Below are 19,610 nucleotides of genomic sequence, written 5' to 3'. Positions count from 1 at the left end.
TACATAGTGAGTTTCAGACCAGCCAGAGGTGCATAGTGAGACCTTGCCTCAAAAAGAAAAAAAAAATCCACCTAATTAACAAAATGAGCCATCCCCTCACCCTGCCAAAACCAAATATAGGATCACATTTTAACATGCTGGGGGTTAGGACTTCAATGTGTCTTTGAATAGCTTGTTTTATATGATACTACTTGTGGTCAGTTTACCTAAATGTTTCCCACGTGTACTTATACTCTTGAGGGAAAAACATTTCATCCTGAAAGGGTAGGGCAGAGGTCCTGCATTGCTGGGGAGGTTTTGTAGCTGTTGCAAGAACACGTCATCATCACCCCTTTGCTGCGCAAACGGGAGGATCACTCTCTGCTCTTTGACCGAGTTTGCCATGCTTGTCTGCAAAGTGGCACACACCCTAGGCAGTGTCTTAACAAGGGTTCTGTCTGCATTGCTAGAGTGAGCGATCAGAGCAACCAAAAAAACACTCGTAAATCTGCTGGGAGCATGAACGGCAGGCATATCCTGCCCAAATTTTTCTTCTGTTAAGTCAGAAACAGGTTTTTTTTTTTTTTTTTTTTTTTTTTTTTTTTTTTTTTTTGAGACAGGGTTTCTCTGTAGCTTTTGGTTCCTGTCCTGGAACTAGCTCTTGTAGACCAGGCTGGCCTCGAACTCCCAGAGATCCGCCTGCCTCTGCCTCCCGAGTACTGGGATTAAAGGTGTGTGCCACCACCGCCTGGCTTCAGAAACAGTTTTGTAAAAGTACTATGTAAGCAATGAATTCTCCAGCTATAAACCTTTGGAGAGATCCAAGTTTGCAAATAAGGGCAAGATCCCTCTACCCATTCTTCTTAACCCAGGGTCTTTAGCCCAGGAGAGCACCATGCAGTATATGGTATTTCAAGAAAGAAACATTGCTTTTCTGGCTGGGGACCATGCCACAGGGGCATCAGTCTCTATCTCTAGGATATTAGTAGGACTGGGGAGGAAGAGCAAAATCTGTTCTTGACTTTTTAGTATGCTAGAGAGTAGGCAGGGCCAGAGTTAACAGGTTAGAGCCACTGGTCTTCTGCCCAGGCCAGCTTCTCCTCTACTCCTGGTGGCAGTGGTTTGGGTACTCCTTTGATGCAGCAAGGGTACTGAGAATGCCAAAAACAAGCCCAGAGATGTAACCCAGGATAGAACCACGGAAAGGCAAAGTGTGTCAGAGGTGAGGTGCCACGCCACACATTCCTCCCTTTGGCTATTTCTTGTTAACAGCCCATCTTAACAAATCTTGCTCTCACAGTTTGCATAAAATTAACACAGCAAAAATGGAGAAGTGGTTTAGTGGTAAAGCACTCAACACACACATGGAAGCACCCTGCATCCTCCTCCCCCCACACACACACATATAAGAGGGATCCAAACATAAATCTAAGACTTTTCCTTCTTTGTGTTGAAAGTTAAAGTAAAAAAAAAAAACTTACATTGCATTTAGTTGTAGATTTAATTGGGTTTAAATTGTGATCTATTTGTCAGGGACATATTGTCTACTAGGAAAACTGGTTGTTATGGTGAGTTGAGAGGAAGAGATTGACTTTACAGATATCTCAAAGGGCAGTTTTGATGTTTCAGACTTACCTACTTCTCTTACAGTGACAAGTGGGTGGCTTCACAGGGAAGTGAAGCCCCTTTGACAAGGTGTCATAACTTGCCTGTTTTTTTTTAAGGAACCTATCTGCTTCACTTCCCTTTGACTACCTGGCAGCTAGGAGAAATAACCTCATTCTGGCATGATCTGGTTTGCTGGGGCTGAGTGCAGAAGATGAGTGTAAGGCCTTGGAGAGGAAGACATTCACCTTCAAAGCTTCTTAAAGTGTCATTTAAACAAGTGGATGATATTCTTGTCATAGACTATGATGTTTTTAAATTTCAAAGAACATTAAAAAGCCAACAGGAAATGTATTTTTAAACTCCCCCTTTAAAATCTTCAATAAAGTAGCAAGTCGAGTTGCAGAAAGTATCTTATCATGAAGCTGCGAAGTATTCGAAAGCTGATCTTCAAGAATTAGCTTCCCGCTGGGTTCCTGGGGCTCCTCCATTCCCGATTCTTAATGGTTTATTAACCCCTGTGTTGGCTCTGTTCTTTCATAACTAACACAATGTTCTAGATGTTAATTTCTAGGATCTGGCCTTTGGAGTCATCAGAACAAAGGTCTCCCTGCAGAATGTTGGAGGGGGAAACACTGGACTACTCAACTGGTGATGATTTGGGTTCCTGCTCATTCTAAAAGGAAATTGAAAACTTGTAATCCCTAGATATATCAAAGAATGAAAAAAATAGTCAAGCCAGGATGTATGCTGTATAACATTAGCTGTCCTGATACTTCCTTATATGACCCTTAATTGCCTCTTGACTTCCACTTTAGCCCAGGCTGGCCTCAAATTTACAATAATCTGTTTCCCCCTGCTTTCTAGATGTGGAGATAGCAGCTATGCACTACTGCATCTTGCTTTTGAGTCTTTAACATTGGAATTCTAACTCTGTAACAAATTGTGGAGGCAGAAATAAGAGTCAAGGTAGGGGATGAAGAGGGGAAAGCCTGAGGCAAGTCTGGTGTAGGAAAAGTTACTATACCCTCCCCCGGCAGCTACAGGGCTTCAGGACAGTTTTCCTACCCTCTTGGTCCTGGAATTTCTTGTTGAGGCTCCAATTATTTGTCCTCCTGCACGCGACACATGTGGTACCCCAAGAACTCAGCTTTAGACTGGATTTTCTGCCTGTAGAGATCCAAACTGATATCACCTGAGCTTTTAGGCTCACGCTATAAAAGTGGATTCTTAGTGTCTCAAAATATCCCATTTTAATGATATTTAATTTAAAGTGTGGGCAAAATAAATGAGTCATTGAAGAGGCAAGCTGCTGGTACCTCTTGAAAGTCTCAATGAGGCAAATTCCCTCAAGTGAATCTTCTCTTCTGTCTATACTCACCAGACACGTAATCAGGAACCTCCATGCCTGCACACCTGTTCTAGATTTGTTTATAAGTCTTAGCATCTAAGGCTCCAAACTATGGTTCTGAAACAATGGGGGAGTGAGTGAACTGGGTCAACTGGGAGTGGGATGGATAAAGGGTCACCTCCTCCAAGACCCCGAGCCTACTTGCATCTTCAGTGCAGAAGACTTTCTCCCTTTGCCTGGATGCTTCAGTTCATGGGAGCACGTGGAAGAAAGGAATGGGAGGGATGGGGAAGAGCTGGGGGCAAAGGAGTGGGCATTCCAAGGTTCGAATAGAGAACCAAGGTCTTGGCCTTCCCAAAAGTACAAGAAGGGGCATTTTTGAAGTTGCCTTGTTCATTCACAGACTGCATCTGCCAAGGAGGGACACGACTGTCTTCAAAGCTTCTTGCTGAAATTTTATTCATCAAGGTAATATTCATATCTCAGAATAGGAAGTGAAAACCAGACGCCTAGACTAAGAGGTAATGTCTCGGGCCATTGCAAAGTCTGGTTTCATTCATTTCCTTTAGCATTTACTATCTCTCTAATGTTTCCTACAACCCTTCTCTGCATCTTTCCCCATTACAAAGGCAGCACTGAGCTTCAATCATGTATTCCTCTCTTTGGGTTTTATATTTTATATAGCTCCCTAATACACTAATGAATTTTTAATGTAAATAAGGAAAAAAAAATCAATGAATTTACTCTGCTTTTCTTTTGCTAACCTGTCATTTTGTTGCAAAGGTATTGGCTATGACCCTTCCCGAGTCTCTGTCTGTATATTCAAGGAGAGGAAGCTTTGTCCTCTGATGAGAGAATCTGGCTGGAGAGAAAAGTTGGGCAAAGAATGAGGTTTTATGGCTGGTTCTTTCTGTAGTGGTTATTTTTATCTTTATCCTTTCGTCTTGATTTTAGATGCTGATGTTTAAGTTTACCATCCTGTCTCAATGACGGGATGCCTAGAGACAATTTTATCATAACCTGCTGATCGGTATTATTCTTCAAAATGCTCAGACCCTTTCTTAACTGAAGAGATTAATTCTAGAAGATGCTGATCCTCAGGTCAGCCAGTCAGGGATGAGGGAGAAAGAGCTTTATATATGAATGGTTGGTAACATGGGAAACTTGCACAAATTGTTTCTGTAGTGTCAGCTCAGCTGTGGCCACAGATCTTTCCAGGCTCTTGGGATCACAGTCAAGGTTCCATGGACAGACAATCACAAGCACTCTCCCTTAACCCTGGGCTTCCAGTTGGATACGCAATGTCCACCCACCCTACAGTTTGGTTCAAAACACTGAACCTAAATCAGCAGATGACTGCCTGGTGAAGATATAATTCTCAACTAGCTGTCCCATCAGACCCTCACCGACAAAAGCAAGCTTCAGAGACACAGAGAAAGGAGTTGGGACACAATTGGAAACAAAAATTGCTTGCCTCGTATTTGCCATTCTCATAGTGTATCTTAGAATGAGAAACACCACTAAAAGTTTCCTCTTATAGCCTACATCGAACATTATTTTCGATACCTCCAATTCTTTGAGCATTTTATACATTTCACTTGTTTCCATCGCTTTCCTCCAGCTCCTCCTGGATTCACTCCCACCTCCATCCCTACACATCCAAATTTGTGATTTTGTTCTGACAACTGACTCCCATTTGTGCTACCCAAATCCTCTTTGGGTCTGCTCTGGGCTGTGGTTGACTAGGGATTGCACTCTTAAAGAAACCAATTCTTCCCAGAAGCTGTCAATTGCTCTCAGCTTGAGATGGGACTTTGTGCCTAGACCTCACCCCTTCCAAGATGGGATTTCTGTCTGGCTTGAGTTTCTGCTAGTCCTTTGTATGATATCACAGCTGCTATGACTTCATGTGTACAACTGCCCTGTTGTGCCTTGAAAGTATTGTTTCTCAAAAATTGTCTACCACCTCTAACCCTGAGCTTTGGGGAAATGTGTGTGATCTGAATCTCTCACGTAGGGCTGTAGTCTCTATATTTTATACCTTGACTAATTGTGTGTTAATGTTAATTGCCATCTATTGCAAAAACAAAAAAGCTTCTGTGGTGACAGTTGAGGGATATTCTAGTTAGAGCTCAGTTATGAGAAGTCAGTTTAGTAATAGGTTCTCCCCTTGGGCCTAGAACCTATCTATCCACAGGTTCTAGGCCCTGATAGCAGTGCTAGGTATGGCTTCCATCACTTAAATCCAATCACAGTGAACAGAGTGGGCCTTATACCCAATCAGAAAGTGTGCGGTTATTGCCGCAGCGCTCATGCTACTATTACACCAGCAGGCATATTTTCTCAGTATGGTGATGACTGTGGCTCACAAAATTCATAGATGGGCCCTGATGATTAATTTTCTCCTCTTGTGGTTTGAACAACACCTTCCAGCACTCTGAAAACTAGCCAGGGTGGGTGAAGCTTCCAAATTTACTACCAGTTCGATTTCTCCACATTTTATTCTTTTGAACCAAGAATGTGGTCTCTTCAAGAGTAGGATCTTACCATCAAGTTCTTGAAGGTAGCCAAAAGCAATGGCAATAGTTTATAGTCTAAGACCATTTCCGGCCAACTGGCCAACTACTGAAAAGGAGGTAATTCATTCTTAGTACAAGGGTTTTAATTTGTTAGTGTTTGCTGTCTAGTGGGGGTATTGTCCTTCTATTATGAAATAACTATCGAAATTCTATATACGAACATTGGGAAGCTTCTATAGTAGTAAGTTTCAATATAGGTTTTTCAAAAGGCCATTAGTTTTAATTATCCCTTCCCATATTTCCACCTACCTTGCCATCTTATCGGCCACACCATTTAATTTTCTTGTTCCATTATTCCTCTTCTTCCTTTTTTTATGACTGTATTATTTCTTCTTCCCTTGAAAGAACCTCCCATTCTCTATGACTGCTTACTAATTTCCTGACCTCTATGGGTATTCCAAATGAAGTACAAATATCTAAATTTCCAAAATTAGCATCCAAATTTAGAAAAAAAAAAGCATGGTTTGTTTGCCTGGATCTGGGCTACCTTACTCAGGATGCTTACTTTCTGTTCCATTAATTTACCTGATGATTTTATAATTGTATTTTTCTTAACAGCTGAATAATATTCCATCATATAAGTGTACCACATTTTCATTAGTTATTAATCAATTAACGGACACCTGAGTTATTTCCATATCCTGGCTACTGTGAATACAACAGCAGTGAACATGGATAAGCAAGTATTTCTAAGTAAGATATAGAATTCTTTGGGTATTATAACATATTCTGTTTACAAAAAGGTTTATGGGAATACAGACAACATCACATAGACTGCAATTCTCTCAATTGTACAGCCTTGAAACCAAATAATTCAATTGGTCAATTTTAGATCATATCAATATTGACAAACTGAAATATGGTCTCTCCATAGTCAACTCTAAAAGTGTAGAGAAGGAATATAGTTGGATATATCTATCTATCCACCTATCAATATCTATATCTACATATATATGATGATGATCAACACATCATCGATTAGCTGGACAGCCACCACAAGATTTCCTTTTACTGACTTGACTCGTAACACACACAGTTCACTTAATAGATATTTTAAACTAAAGCAACTTTTAAAAAGTTTCTTGATGTCTGTCTCTAACAAGGAGGATAGAAAGCTAAAGCAAGGCATGACTTCAGCTAAAATAAACTTGAATAGTTGTCTCAGTCTTTATTTGCAACTGTCATCTCCTAAAAGAAGCCAAAAGCTTGCAATTCCTCAACACTCTGAGTAATGTCAATTCCTGCAATTGCTGCTCAAATCACCTAAATTCACAGGATAAAGTTTAATGCAGGGTTTCAGGGATCTGAAAGTGCTAGTCTGTTGGGTAGAAGGGAGACATTAACAATTATATTCCAGAAAAAGCTATGACTACGCAAATCTATTTTGCCCTTAATTCTGCCTAGGAAAATATGCTGTGGCTTGTGATTGTGCCATACCTGACTAGTATCGCTTACCTCCCCTTAGCAAGCCTATGGAGTCCCGTGGCAATGACGTAAGGAGCTAGCCCAGGTCCGGAGAGGCAAAGGTGGTTTACCTCAGCTATCCTTGCTACTTCCTGGATCAAAATCTCTTTTGACTTCATTAATAATGAAAAGAGAAAGTGAAGCGCTCTCCTGTGGAATTCGATGATGCTAATGAGTTTATTTTTTGCCATCCAGGATCGCTTCTTCCCCTGTCATTCAGGAAAGCTATTAGATAGCGCCAGAATACGTCCACGGAACCCTGCTTGTCTTCTGATCCGAGACCTGAGCGGTTTGAAGTACTTTCCAAGGTATCAGCCTAGGGCACAGAGCCCAGTTTCCAGTCGTCTATGCAAAAAAACGTGATTGAGTGATAGCGGAGGAAGGCTGCAGTGTCTGGAGGTGGGGCGAGAAGCCAGCCGCAGGGCTCCAGGCTCCTGTTTGGGAGCCAGCTTAGCAGCTCAGGTCAAGAACCCCACGACTCAAAATAGCCCAAGTACCACCTACCAAGAAATTGTTACCCACTGCCTTGCGTGTTTAATCCCTCCCTATGTTTGGGGGCTCAAGACTTACAATTTAAAGATCAACCATCCCTTAAAATAGGTATAGAAAACAGAAGGGGCAGCTGATAGAGACCAGGTGGCAGAAGGGTCTGGCATTTGAAAAATGCTTTGATAAAATTCGTCAAAATGTCTCAAGGATCAAAATAGGTTTTTTTTTTTTTCTGACATCAGGCACCTTGTCAGCATGCCTAGGGCACTCACCTTAGCCTGGAAATGTTAACATTTACTTTCTATAAAAGACAATATTCCCTGAGGGCATGTGAGTGACGTCTGTTCTAGCACGGTTTTTCTAAGTTTTGCTACATTGGCCCACATTTAATGTGGCCAGAACCACAGATGTTTGCTAATGACATCTGGTTTAGCTGGTGGATACAGTAACGTAACAGCAGAACTTGATGTTTCCATATCCTTTTAATTTTCCTCTCCAAGGCCATGGGAGGAACTTTTCTATGTTCATACCCTGATGATAGATAATTAACAGACCACTCCGCCACCCAGGCACCTGCATATTATTTCACATCCAACATCCTTGTAGGCAGCATCCCCACATCTTCTCATCTGTGAGGGGGAGCCCCACTAATGTGGCAGGAAAGATTAGGAAAGATCAATTCATTGTATGGAATGTCTTCCCTTGCAATGAATGACATTGGGATATCTGCCTACCTATCCCACACACAATACTAGATTCCCCCTTTAGGAAGAAACATGATTCAAATGTATCTAAAAAACAGAACTCTATGAGTAGCAAAAACACAAACCTCTTGAGAAGCTCACTATAAAAAATCAGAGTCTGGCTGGCAAGATGGCTCAGGGGGTAAAGGCATTTTTACACAGGTCCAACAATCTAAGCTCAATTTCTAGATCTTAGGAGATAGCGATAAATGACCAACTCCCAAGAGCTGTCCTCTTACCTCTACAATATGCCTACACACACATACACAATAAATCTATACAAATAAATACAGTTAAGAGGGAACTTACGTTTATGTTTCAGTTTGCATGTGGCATTGATAAGGGGGAATCATTTGAAATCCAGAAGTTCCACACCACAGTTTCCCACCTCTCTCCTCATTTGTACCTTCAAAGGAAAGACCAGAAGCAGATGAGTGGAAAGAACACCCAGGCCTCAGACTGATGTGCATCTTTGGTTATAAATGCTTCTCAAGCGCCTAGCTCCATGAGTCCTTGGAGACCCTGCTGTGCTCCCTGCTCCTGGATTTCAAGGATTGCTGGAGCCTTTATTTAGAATCTCCTTCCTTTATTTTGCTTTTTTAGTCTTAAACCTGCTTTAAGTTGTTTCCGTTATTTTCAGATACAACTACTCGACTCGGAGCTTATATTCTGAGAGGATAATTAACAGTGCCTGGTGCTCCTAGAACAAACCACAAACACAGCCAGGTCACCAAGGAGAGGTCTAACATACGGTGGCCAGCTTGACTCGCATGCTCAGCTAACATCTATTGCTTCCGCTTATGGGCAACAATCTCATTTCGACAGAAAACATGTTGTCACCGAAACCAGAAGATGGAAGGTCCTCGTTCAGAGAGTTGTGTTTTACAGAAGTGAAAACTTCATAAATCAAAACCTGGAAATGTTTTTTTCATAGGGTCTCCTATGGCTCTCAGCCTGAGGCACCTGAGCACAGGTAAGAATGAAATACAGCTGGTAGGGCTTCCCTCCATCCCAACACTCAGCTTGGGACGTACAAGAAGACAGGAGTAACAATATCCTATATTAAGCTGTTTTCGCTGGAAAGCTCAAATGTTCAAATCTGTTACTCAGTCGCACGTGCAACAACTGAATCTGGTTTGGCAGAGTGGCAAGTGTTCAGGTCCTAGAATCTTTTAAGAACACTCTCTAGAGCTTGACCTTGGCCAGCTGGATTCCTTTTCTGTTGCAAGAGGAACAAACTGAAAAGCGAAGCCATGGTGCTTCCCAAGGCTGAGGGATACACAATGAGAAGGTCTATTTGAAAACCCAGGGCCACAAACAGAATCTGATAAAGATCAGTCTTCTCCTGGTAGCAGTGAATCTATGAGAGACTAAAAGCCGTTATCTGCGCTGTTCACGCTTATAGACCCAGATTTCAGCTACTCCTCCAGCCTTAACACAATCCAAATGGAGGTTGTTCGGCTGTTCTGTTTGTGATCTCTGGGATGTTTTCACACAGGTGGTGAACAAACTGAGGCCAAGCGCTCCGTGAGGCTTCCTGGAAAGCAATGGCCCTCAAACCTTCCTCATGCTGTGGCGGAAACCTCCACCATAAAATTATTTATGCTGCTACTTCATAAGTGTAATTTGCTGTTATGAATCATAATGTAAATGTTTGTGTTTTCCAATGCTCTTAGGTGACCCCTGTGAAAGGATCATTCAACCCCCCCACAGGGGTAGTGACCTGCATGTTGACAATCACTGCTACGAAGTCTAACACACTCTAGAGGGATAAAGAAAAACCTCTCAGCTCACTTTCAACAAAGACTGGTGGAGCTGGTGTGAGCCCAACTCATTTCTTTAATAAAATTTGCTACCCAAATCTGTTTCCGTTCCTTTTTGGAAAAGAAGAAGGAATCAAAATGACTGGAGAGGCCAAGTATGATAAGGAGCAGAAAAGAAATTTTTTGGAGTCCCATAATATAGCGGCTTGCCAAACTCAACCTTTTTTTTTTTCTATTGTACCTGATCATAGCTATTGGAGAGGAGCTTTCTCTCCGGAAGTTGGCCAGAGATGTACAGGAAATGTTACTCTAACCTTTGCACATTTGGCCACCATTAGTAGTTTTTCAACTACTGGCACTTTTCCTGAAGACTCCTCCTGAGCAGTTGTTTTTTTGTTTTGTTTCTGTTTGTTTTTAATATCTTGGGGGTCTATCACCCAGCTCCCAAATACATATACGAAGACCATTCTTACTTATGAATACTGAACCTTAGCTTGGCTTGTTTCTAGCCAGCTTTTCTAACTTAAGTTATCCCGTTTCTCTTTAACTACATGTTGCTTCTGGTCCTTTTACCTTTCGTTATTCTCAGTATCTTCCTTTTCTTCTTACTCCATAGCTGGTCATGTGGCTGGGTGACTGACTGCGGGGCGTCCTCCTCTCTGCCTCCTTTTCTCGCTCCTCCTCCTTTGCTCTGGAGCCTCGAGTTCTCCTATTTATCCTCTCTGCCTGCCAGCCCCACCTCTTCTTTCTCCTGCCTAGCTATTGGTCATTCAGCTCTTTATTAGACCAGTCAGGTGTTTTAAGTAGGCAAAGTAACACAGCTTCACAGAGTTAAACAAATGCAACAGAAAAGAATGCAGCACATCTTTGCATCATTAAACAGATACTCCACGGCATAAACAAATGTAACACACCTTCAACTAATAATCCACAACAGTAGAGTTTGCCCACAGGAGACTTTTCAAACAGGCCTGTCCATAACCAAATCAAAAGCAACGTTCCGTTATATGCATGGTGGAACAGATTGCTCTCGCTGTCCAATATCGTTATGCCTGGTTGCCTTGGCCACTTTCCTCCAAAAGCAACAAATACACAACATGGAAACATTGACATGAAACGCATGAATCAACTCAAATCCTAATGCACTAATATGGTAAATATATGTTGATTTTGAATATAGATTTTATCAGATGGTCAGATTCTTGGTAGGTTTAAGTCTAAAAATTTTGTCAGACTATCAAACTCAAGAAGTTCTTTAAATCTAAACTCAAATCTCCTCTTTAATGAATTAAAATCCCAAAGTTCAAAATTCTCATGTAAATTTCCCAAAACCCTTCTAAAAATTTCTTTTTCTTTTTTATTCTTCTCTCAGCTATTTCATCCTGACTTTCCCCTCCCTCACTTACCTCCAATTTCTCTCCCCTAGCTTCCCTCTCCCCCAGATCCATCCCCCTGTGTCTCTCCTCAGAAAAGAGCAGGCCTCCCAGGGACATCAACCAAACAGCATGCTATAATAATACCAGGCACATACCATCACATCAAGGCTGGATGAGCAGGAAAATGGATGGAACCAGAAAACATCATCCTGAGGGAGGTGACCCGAACCCAGAAAGACAAAGTGACTAACTATTAGCTGCTACAACCAGGAGACCCAGAGAGTTTTAAGTAAGAAGGAGGGCTTAAGGGGGGATGCAAGGATCTCCATGGAAAGGGGTAACAAATTTCTTATTCTGCTTAGTTTCAGTGATTTCTGAATAGCCCAACAAAGACAGAGTACCACTCATCGGGAGTAGTCTCTTCCTCCCACTTCAAATGATTTAATTAAGAACAAAGCCCTTACAGGTTACTTAGATGTTTAGGTTTCAGCTAATTCCAGATATAGTCAGGTTGACAACCACGAATAGCCTTCACATACTTGGATAGCTTTAATTTCATTTTAAAAGGAGGGGTGGGAATAGTGCCCATAAGATGGCTCAGTGGACAAAAGTTTTCAAGCCTGGAAACCCAAGTTCAATCTCTGGAAATCACATGGAGGAATGAAAAAACTAAGTCTTGCACGTTGGCATCTGGCTTCTATACTTGTTCTATCGCATGTGTGCCCCCCCAACCACCCCATGCCCCTGTAAATAAATAAATGTAATAAAAAAATTAAAACCAGAAACTAAGAATAAAAAAAAATGTGGAGGATGTGAAAAGATTGGAAGCCTGGTATGATGACTCATTCCTATAACCCCAGCACTCAGCAACTGGAGCCAGAAAGATCAAGAGTTCAAAGCCAGCCTCAGTTACATAGTTAGTTGAAATGAACTCATGAATGCTGTCTCAGAAAAGAAAATGGGAAGAATAAAATAAGTGAAAGGAAATTGGAACCATCACACACTGCGGGTTGATGGGAAATGGTTCAGCTCCTATAGTGGAAAATGGCTTGACAGTTCCTCACAATGAAAAAAGAATCACCACACAGCTCAGCATTTCCACTTACGATCGGAAACAGGTTTTCACACAGAATCCTGAACAGGAAGGATTACTGTACTACTTCTCATAATAGAGTAGAGATGGGAACAACCTAAATGTGCACCAGCGTATGAATAGGCAAACCAAATGTGGTATCTTCATACAAGGAGAGAGAAGTCTGCCATAGAAAGGAATAATGGTTCTCCTTAAAACTGGACTCGCTGAACATAGCAGACAATGAGGACTGCTGAGAAATCAAGAACAATGGCAATGGGTTTTTGATCCTACTGCACGTACTGGCTTTGTGGGAGCCTAGGCAGTTTGGATGCTCACCTTACTAGACCTGGATGGAGGTGGGCGGTCCTTGGACTTCCCACAGGGCAGGGAACCCTGATTACTTTTTGGGCTGACAAGGGAGGGGGACTTGATTGGGGGAGGGGGAGGGAAATGGGAGGCGGTGGAGGGGAAGAGACAGAAATCTTAGAGAAAGAAAGAAAGAAAGAAAGAAAGGAAGGAAGGAAGGAAGGAAGGAAGGAAGGAAGGAAGGAAGGAAGGAAGGAATAATGGTGCTGCGTGAGAGACGGCTTAGCCGGCCAAGGCACTCGCCATCATGCTTTAGGCTTGAGTTAAATCCCTGAACTTACATTCAAAGGAGAGAAGTGACCCCCTAAGGTCGTCCTCTGACCTCTATTGTGCATACACACACACACACACACACACACACACACACACACACACAAATGATGCATTAATACATTTATATAAAAAGGAATGAAGTGCTGATATGTGATATAGCACATATGAACCAAAAAACCAGTATGCTAGGAGAAATCAGCTCCCAAGGCCTGACATAGGAGATGTCTAGAGTGTATAAATGCATAGAAAAGAAAAAAGCAGACTAGTGCCTGGTAGAGTTTCAAGAGATTGGGAGTGCAGTGAGACAGGAAGTGAATGCTTAAAAGGTAACCAGTCTCCAAACCTGCTTCTTTCTCTCCACATACGTACCATAAACATATACTACATACACCGCGCACACACAGCACAGACGCAGAAACACATGAAGACACACACACACCCCACACTACACACACATATATATACACACATACCACACACATTCAAACACACCACATACCACACATATACACACATAGCACACACATTGAAACACCACACACACACATACCACACACATTGAAACACCACACACATACACACTCACCACTAATTGCCAATGCCCAGTGGAGGCAGAGGCACACACCAACTGCAACTTTTTCATGGTGGTGTTGCTGGTAAAGCAAAGGCAATGTAGACATTGGGAAAGTGATCACTCACTTTCTTACAGAGGTAAACACTGACCAGACAAGAGAAACAAAGACTGATGTCCTCCTTAAGAATTCCGTGTGTTTATAAAAGCTCTATTGATGCTCTCTTACCCTTTGAAGGAGACAATCCAGTGATCTGCACCTGCTGAATGAATGAACAAATCATGCTGTAGGGGAGTAGGAAAGGAGCAAGTCTTGTCTCATGCTCTGCAAGAAAGCCAGGTGGAAAACACCAAGTGGGAGATGCCAAACTCAAAAGGCTGTTTGCTGTGTGATTCCACTGATAAGGAAACCTGGAAAACGAGTAGGTAAATAATGATATTATCAATGAGATAGCAAATATATATTCTCAAATGGCAAGACCATGGTGGTAGAAAGGGCAAAGCAAGTGGCTTTGAGGAACCAAAGGTAGGGAGGTAGGGTTGGGACTTGTCTCAAAAGGGTGAGAGGAACATTGGAGCTGATGAAATTTTCATGACAATTACACAACTTATATGTTGCCAAACAATTAGAATTTTGCAGTGAAAAGGGCTACATTGCATATGAGAAGCATGCAGTCATTTTTAAAAATGAAAAAAATGCATACATGTATCATCAGACATACAACTAGACATCCAATACAATTTTTACATGAGTTAAAATGTCTTTATGAAATCTATGACTATGTGTACTGAAGATATGAGAAGAAATACAAATTAAAACTATGTCTTATATTAAATAAAAACAAGACTTTTCACATTTAATGCTGCTTCTATGTAAATAAATTATTTCAGACTGACCACTTGGAATTGGATAACCAATTATAGGGCCCGTACCTGAGGCTGATTAATTCTCCCCTGACCGGCCTCTTTCTTAACTGGTGTCCTTGTCTAGGGGTAGAGTCAATGAGATGTCCCTCTTCTACAATAGTATTTTTATACATGTGGTCATTATCTGACTTGTGTTTGGGCCACCATATTACTGAGGCATTAACTGTGTAACTGCCCTGTCATTTCTAGGAGACAGTCCCACAAGGAGGTGTCTTGGTTCTTCGGCTAGCCAGCAAATTTAGGAAAAAGACTTCTTTCATCTGAATTTCAGAAGAATGTTAAATGATAGCTACACAGACAATTGCAGTGAAATTTAGAAAGTGATTGGTTTGTAGGTTTCTAATATTTCTCTCACAGACCTGTCAATAAGCAGAAATTCCCTAGCACACTCAAAAATGTCATTGAGGATGTTTGATTTCTGAGGTTCCATGACACGTGGTAGCCTGTATTGCTACAAGTGTATAGCTTGTTCTAAACAAAAACTATGGCAAAAGATGTCCAGCATTTTTAGATTTGTGTAAGAAACAGGGAGGATGTGGTAATGTCAATGTACTTGGCCCCATGGTCTCATAGAAAGTGGCGCTACTTATTAGAAGGTGTGGCTTTGTTGGAGGAAGAGTATCACTGTGCCATGGATTTTGAGGTTTCTTATCCTCAGGATACAACCCAGTGTCTCAGTTGAATTCCTGTTGACTACAAAATGTCAGACTCTCAACCACCTCTCCAGCACCACATCTGCCTGCGCACCACCAAGTTCCTTGCCATGATGATAATGGATGGAACCTCTGAAACTGTGAGCCAGCCACCCCAATTTAATTTTTCTTTTATAAGAGTTGCCGTGGCCATGGTGTCTCTTCACAGCAATAGAAACCCTAAGACAGAGGGAAAAGGAGCTGAAGTTACAAGTTGTGACTATCCAAACACCCTGAATGCTCTTTGGCGATGAAAAACATGAATAAAATGTAACGAAATTTTCCAGAAACTAAAAACTTCAAAGACTGCCATATTTTCTGGCACTGTTTATGGTCTATAGGTGGCCTTTATCTCTAAACAAATGGTGAGAGCTTTACTTCCTTTGTCACCATGAAGGAATACCTGAGAGAAAAACCTCATGGGAGGAGAGGGTTATTTTTTTTCAGAGCTAAGGGCAATGGAAACAAGAAGCATCAGGACCTCACAGCTCAGTCAACAGGAAAGCAGAGTCCCAGCCTGAACCAACAGTCTACAGCACATTCAAGGCCTACTACCCTCAACAAGCTACTTCTGCTAGTTAGGACATTAGCCAAGGTCTTATAACCTCCCACAAACAATGCTACCAGCTAGGAACCAAGTGTTCAAACACAAGAGCCTAGGAGAGACATTTTTCATCCAAAGTGACAATGGATAATTTTTTCCTATGCATAAATGATCTTAAAAAAATAAATCTGCAATGCTGATATAGTTGGTAGTTATTCCCTGGCCTTCTATCACTCTTTGTCTTTATCTCTTGAACTTATTTACCTTTTACCAGACTTGGAAATCCAAGAACCTGTCAAATTCCAATTAGGACCAGTCCTGAGGGTGTTGCATGCTGGGATACAGGGATTACTGGTTATTCGGCATGCAAGGCCAGCTTCTCTGAGACTATGTGACTCCAGCTTCCTACTGTTCTGGATATCCATCTACCCAGGCCCTTGCTCTCAGCTGACTTCAGCAAATGCAATGACTTGGCATGTTTTAGGGATATTTGGAAAACTAGCCAGGCATTTTTCAAGTTTTAAAAAGACTTGCTCAGAAATGTTGAACTTAAATGATCAAAATCTTGGTTTTGAAGGTCACACATTTTTCCACAAGAAGTTTGGAAACTTCACCCTCTTTGATTCACTGATACTTCATCCTTCCTGCCTAATAACAACCAGAGTAGCTCCAGTTCCATCTAGGCTCCATTTAGGCCACACCTTAGTCTTGTGTTCAAATCAAGATTTTGATGTAGCTACAGGCGTCTGCTTTGCTGGGCTTGCAGCCTTCCTTTATCTAGAAAGATCCTTGAAAGGCTCTACAAAAAAGCATATGACATCCTCTGTGTTTGCGTAGGGCTCTATGAAGTCTTTGTGTGAGCTCAATAGCATTCCATGGATGCTCTGAATAAGGTCATACTTGTTTTTGCAAACCATTAAGACTTTTATAGATACAATACTCTGACCCAGAGAAGTAAAAGAGCTCATAGTCCAACATAGGAATCAGTAAATAATCTGGTGGACAATCGTTTGGTTAATACGTTAGGATTAATCTACATGTATCTTTACAATACGGTTAATAGTTATATACTGTTGGGATAAGCTTTAGCGACACTAATTGTATTTATTTTTGACAGTTTACTGAAAACGCTACTAAAATACTCAGAGAACAGATTGTTTTGCTCACAATCAAGTTCTCTCAAAGAACAAGAAAAAAAAAGGACATCATCGCTTCATGGATCTTATATAACCATGATACTCAAACTAAATAAAAATAGCTACAGGCAAATGGAGAAAAAGATCAACTTTATCCATGAAAACACTTTAAAAAACATGAATATATCAGGGATTGAGTTTCATATGGCCAAGCTGACTTCATTTTTTAAATATGTGATTACGTCAATGTAAGAAAACCTAGCGTCATAATTCATCAGCATATATCAAAGTAGTTTAATCATCTCAAGACAAGTAGACAATGTGTTCAATAAAATTCAACACACACACTTTCAAAACTTCTAAACAATGAATGAATATAAAAGAAATTCCTTAATCTAATAAAGTAAGCTTTACATATTTTATTAGTTCTTTGAGAATTTCATATCATGTTTTGGCCCTCTCTAATCCCTCCCCAGCCCTTCTCAGATCCATTCGCCTTTACCCATCCACTATGCTTTGGTTCTCCTTTCTCAGACCCATCGAGAACAACTTGTGCTGCCCAAATATTGTTACCTTTCACTGGAGTAGAGCCAACATACTTGGGACTACACATTAGAAAAATCTCTCTCTCTCTCTCTCTCTCTCTCTCTCTCTCTCTCTCTCTCTCTCTCTCTCTCTCTCTCTTTCTTTCCCTCACTCCCACTTTCTTGCTAACCCTTTCTCCTCCCCTCTCACCCTTCTTTTACCCTTTTCCCTCACCTCCTCCTACTCCCCACCTCTCAGCAGCTAATTGGACATAGCTCCCTGGCTAGCTTCATGTCCCCTGTTTGCTCCCCCTTCTGCAATGGGATGTGGTATCTATGTTCCATTTAGGGCTTTGCATTCAGTCACAGTAGTTTTAGTATAACATGTATTGTATGTGGCTTTATTTGACTGCTCATTCTTTCTAGGAAACCTTTAGAACTAGTTATTCTTTTCCTAGGAGACAATAACACCATAGGCCCAGCTCTTTACTCACACCCTCACCTCAGTCCCCCAGACTTCTTACAGAGTGGCCATAGAAAAGCTGGCCCCTTCCTTTGATATGGGACTCTTTGGGGATCCAAAGTTTTCTCCATAGGGTCAGATCAAATTTAGACCCTGGTGGGGACCATATCTGGCTTAGATTGCCTCCTGGTTCTTGCCAGCACTGGCTAATTCGACACCTGAGCAAGGATCCCTGTCCCAGGCTCTGTTTCCAAGGAGCCTGATGAAGATTGGTTATGATACCAAGCTCACTACAAATGCTGCAGATATAAGAGTCAATGGCTACCAAAATTATTTGTCAAAGTGATTATACCAGGAATATTAGCTATTACACAGAGATTAACCATTCAGGCTTATCCTCAGGGATAAAGTTGGCCACAGCATTCCAAGCAATTTTCATAAAAATTATTTAAAAAAAAACATTTTTTTTTGTATTTCCCTGTGTAACAGTACTGGCTATCCTTGACTTGCTTTGTAGATCAGGCTGACCTCAAATTCATAGGGACCTGCCTCTGTCTGCCTCCTAAGTGCTGGTTAAGATTAAAGACATGTGTCACCACGTCCAGGAAGAAACTTATTTTTTAAAAGGTCAGTACATCACAACTCATCATTATGTATTCTGTTCCAGGGCCCAAAGGCACCGATGGTATTGGGACCATTTTCAATTACTATAGCTACTGCCTTAGCCATATATCACCACAAGCTTGATGGCATAAAATAGTAAGAATTTATTCTCTGAAGTCTTAGAATCTTGAAGATCAAAGTCGCCCTCACTGGGCTGAAACAAAGGAGCCAGCAGAGCTGTACTTTTGCAAAGCTCCTAAGAGAGAATCCATGTCCTGGCTCATCCAGCCTCCGGGGCCAAGGATATCCTTGGTTTATAACAGCCTTGCTCTGATCTCTACAACGAGACCTCATGGCTTCCCGCTCTCCTACCTGTCATAGATCTCCCTTTGCTGCCCTCAAATCAGAGCATGGAGTTGCATTCAGGCCCCACTCTGATAATCTAAAAAAGTCTCCCAGTCTTGGAATCATTACCTGAATTACAAAGGAAATGATGTTATTTCTATATAAATCAGTATCCACCGGGTCCGGGGATTAGGAAAACAGTATCTCGGATGGAGCACCTTAGCTACCACAAAGAGTCCATTACAGTATCTCTCTCTCTCTCTGAATTGCTGAAAAGCCCCATCAACAATAATCACCCCAATTTCTCCCTTTGTTTGCTTTAAACAACCTGTGCTACAAATGACGGACGATAGATCTGAGGACTCACTGACTCCTCTCTCCAGTGTCTTATCTCTTTCAAGAGAGATGCATGCTGTCTGCTCAACTGAACATAGAGACTTAGATTAGTATAATTTATCAAAAGGCAGAGCATAGTTGACAATGAATTTTTTTTTTTTTATTTCAAGAGGGGCAGAGAAAATCAGCGTGCTGCAGTGGAGAAAGGAGTTGTAAAAATGGCAAGACTCGAGCCAAGTCTTGAAAGTTAGGGGAGAGAATTTAATTACTTTTCTGATACGATTTTTCCAATTCCCATCTAGGAATGTGTGTTTCAAACATTCTTTAACAACCCCTACCAAATACATTTCATATCACAGCCTAATACCTGAAATATACAATAATAATAATAATATTTGTTCATCTT

The sequence above is a fragment of the Microtus pennsylvanicus genome, chromosome 6 (assembly GCF_037038515.1).
Source record: "Microtus pennsylvanicus isolate mMicPen1 chromosome 6, mMicPen1.hap1, whole genome shotgun sequence".
NCBI classification, from domain to species: Eukaryota; Metazoa; Chordata; class Mammalia; order Rodentia; family Cricetidae; genus Microtus; species Microtus pennsylvanicus.
The sequence above is the reverse complement of the archived record's forward strand: the minus strand, read 5'-3'. Positions refer to the sequence as shown.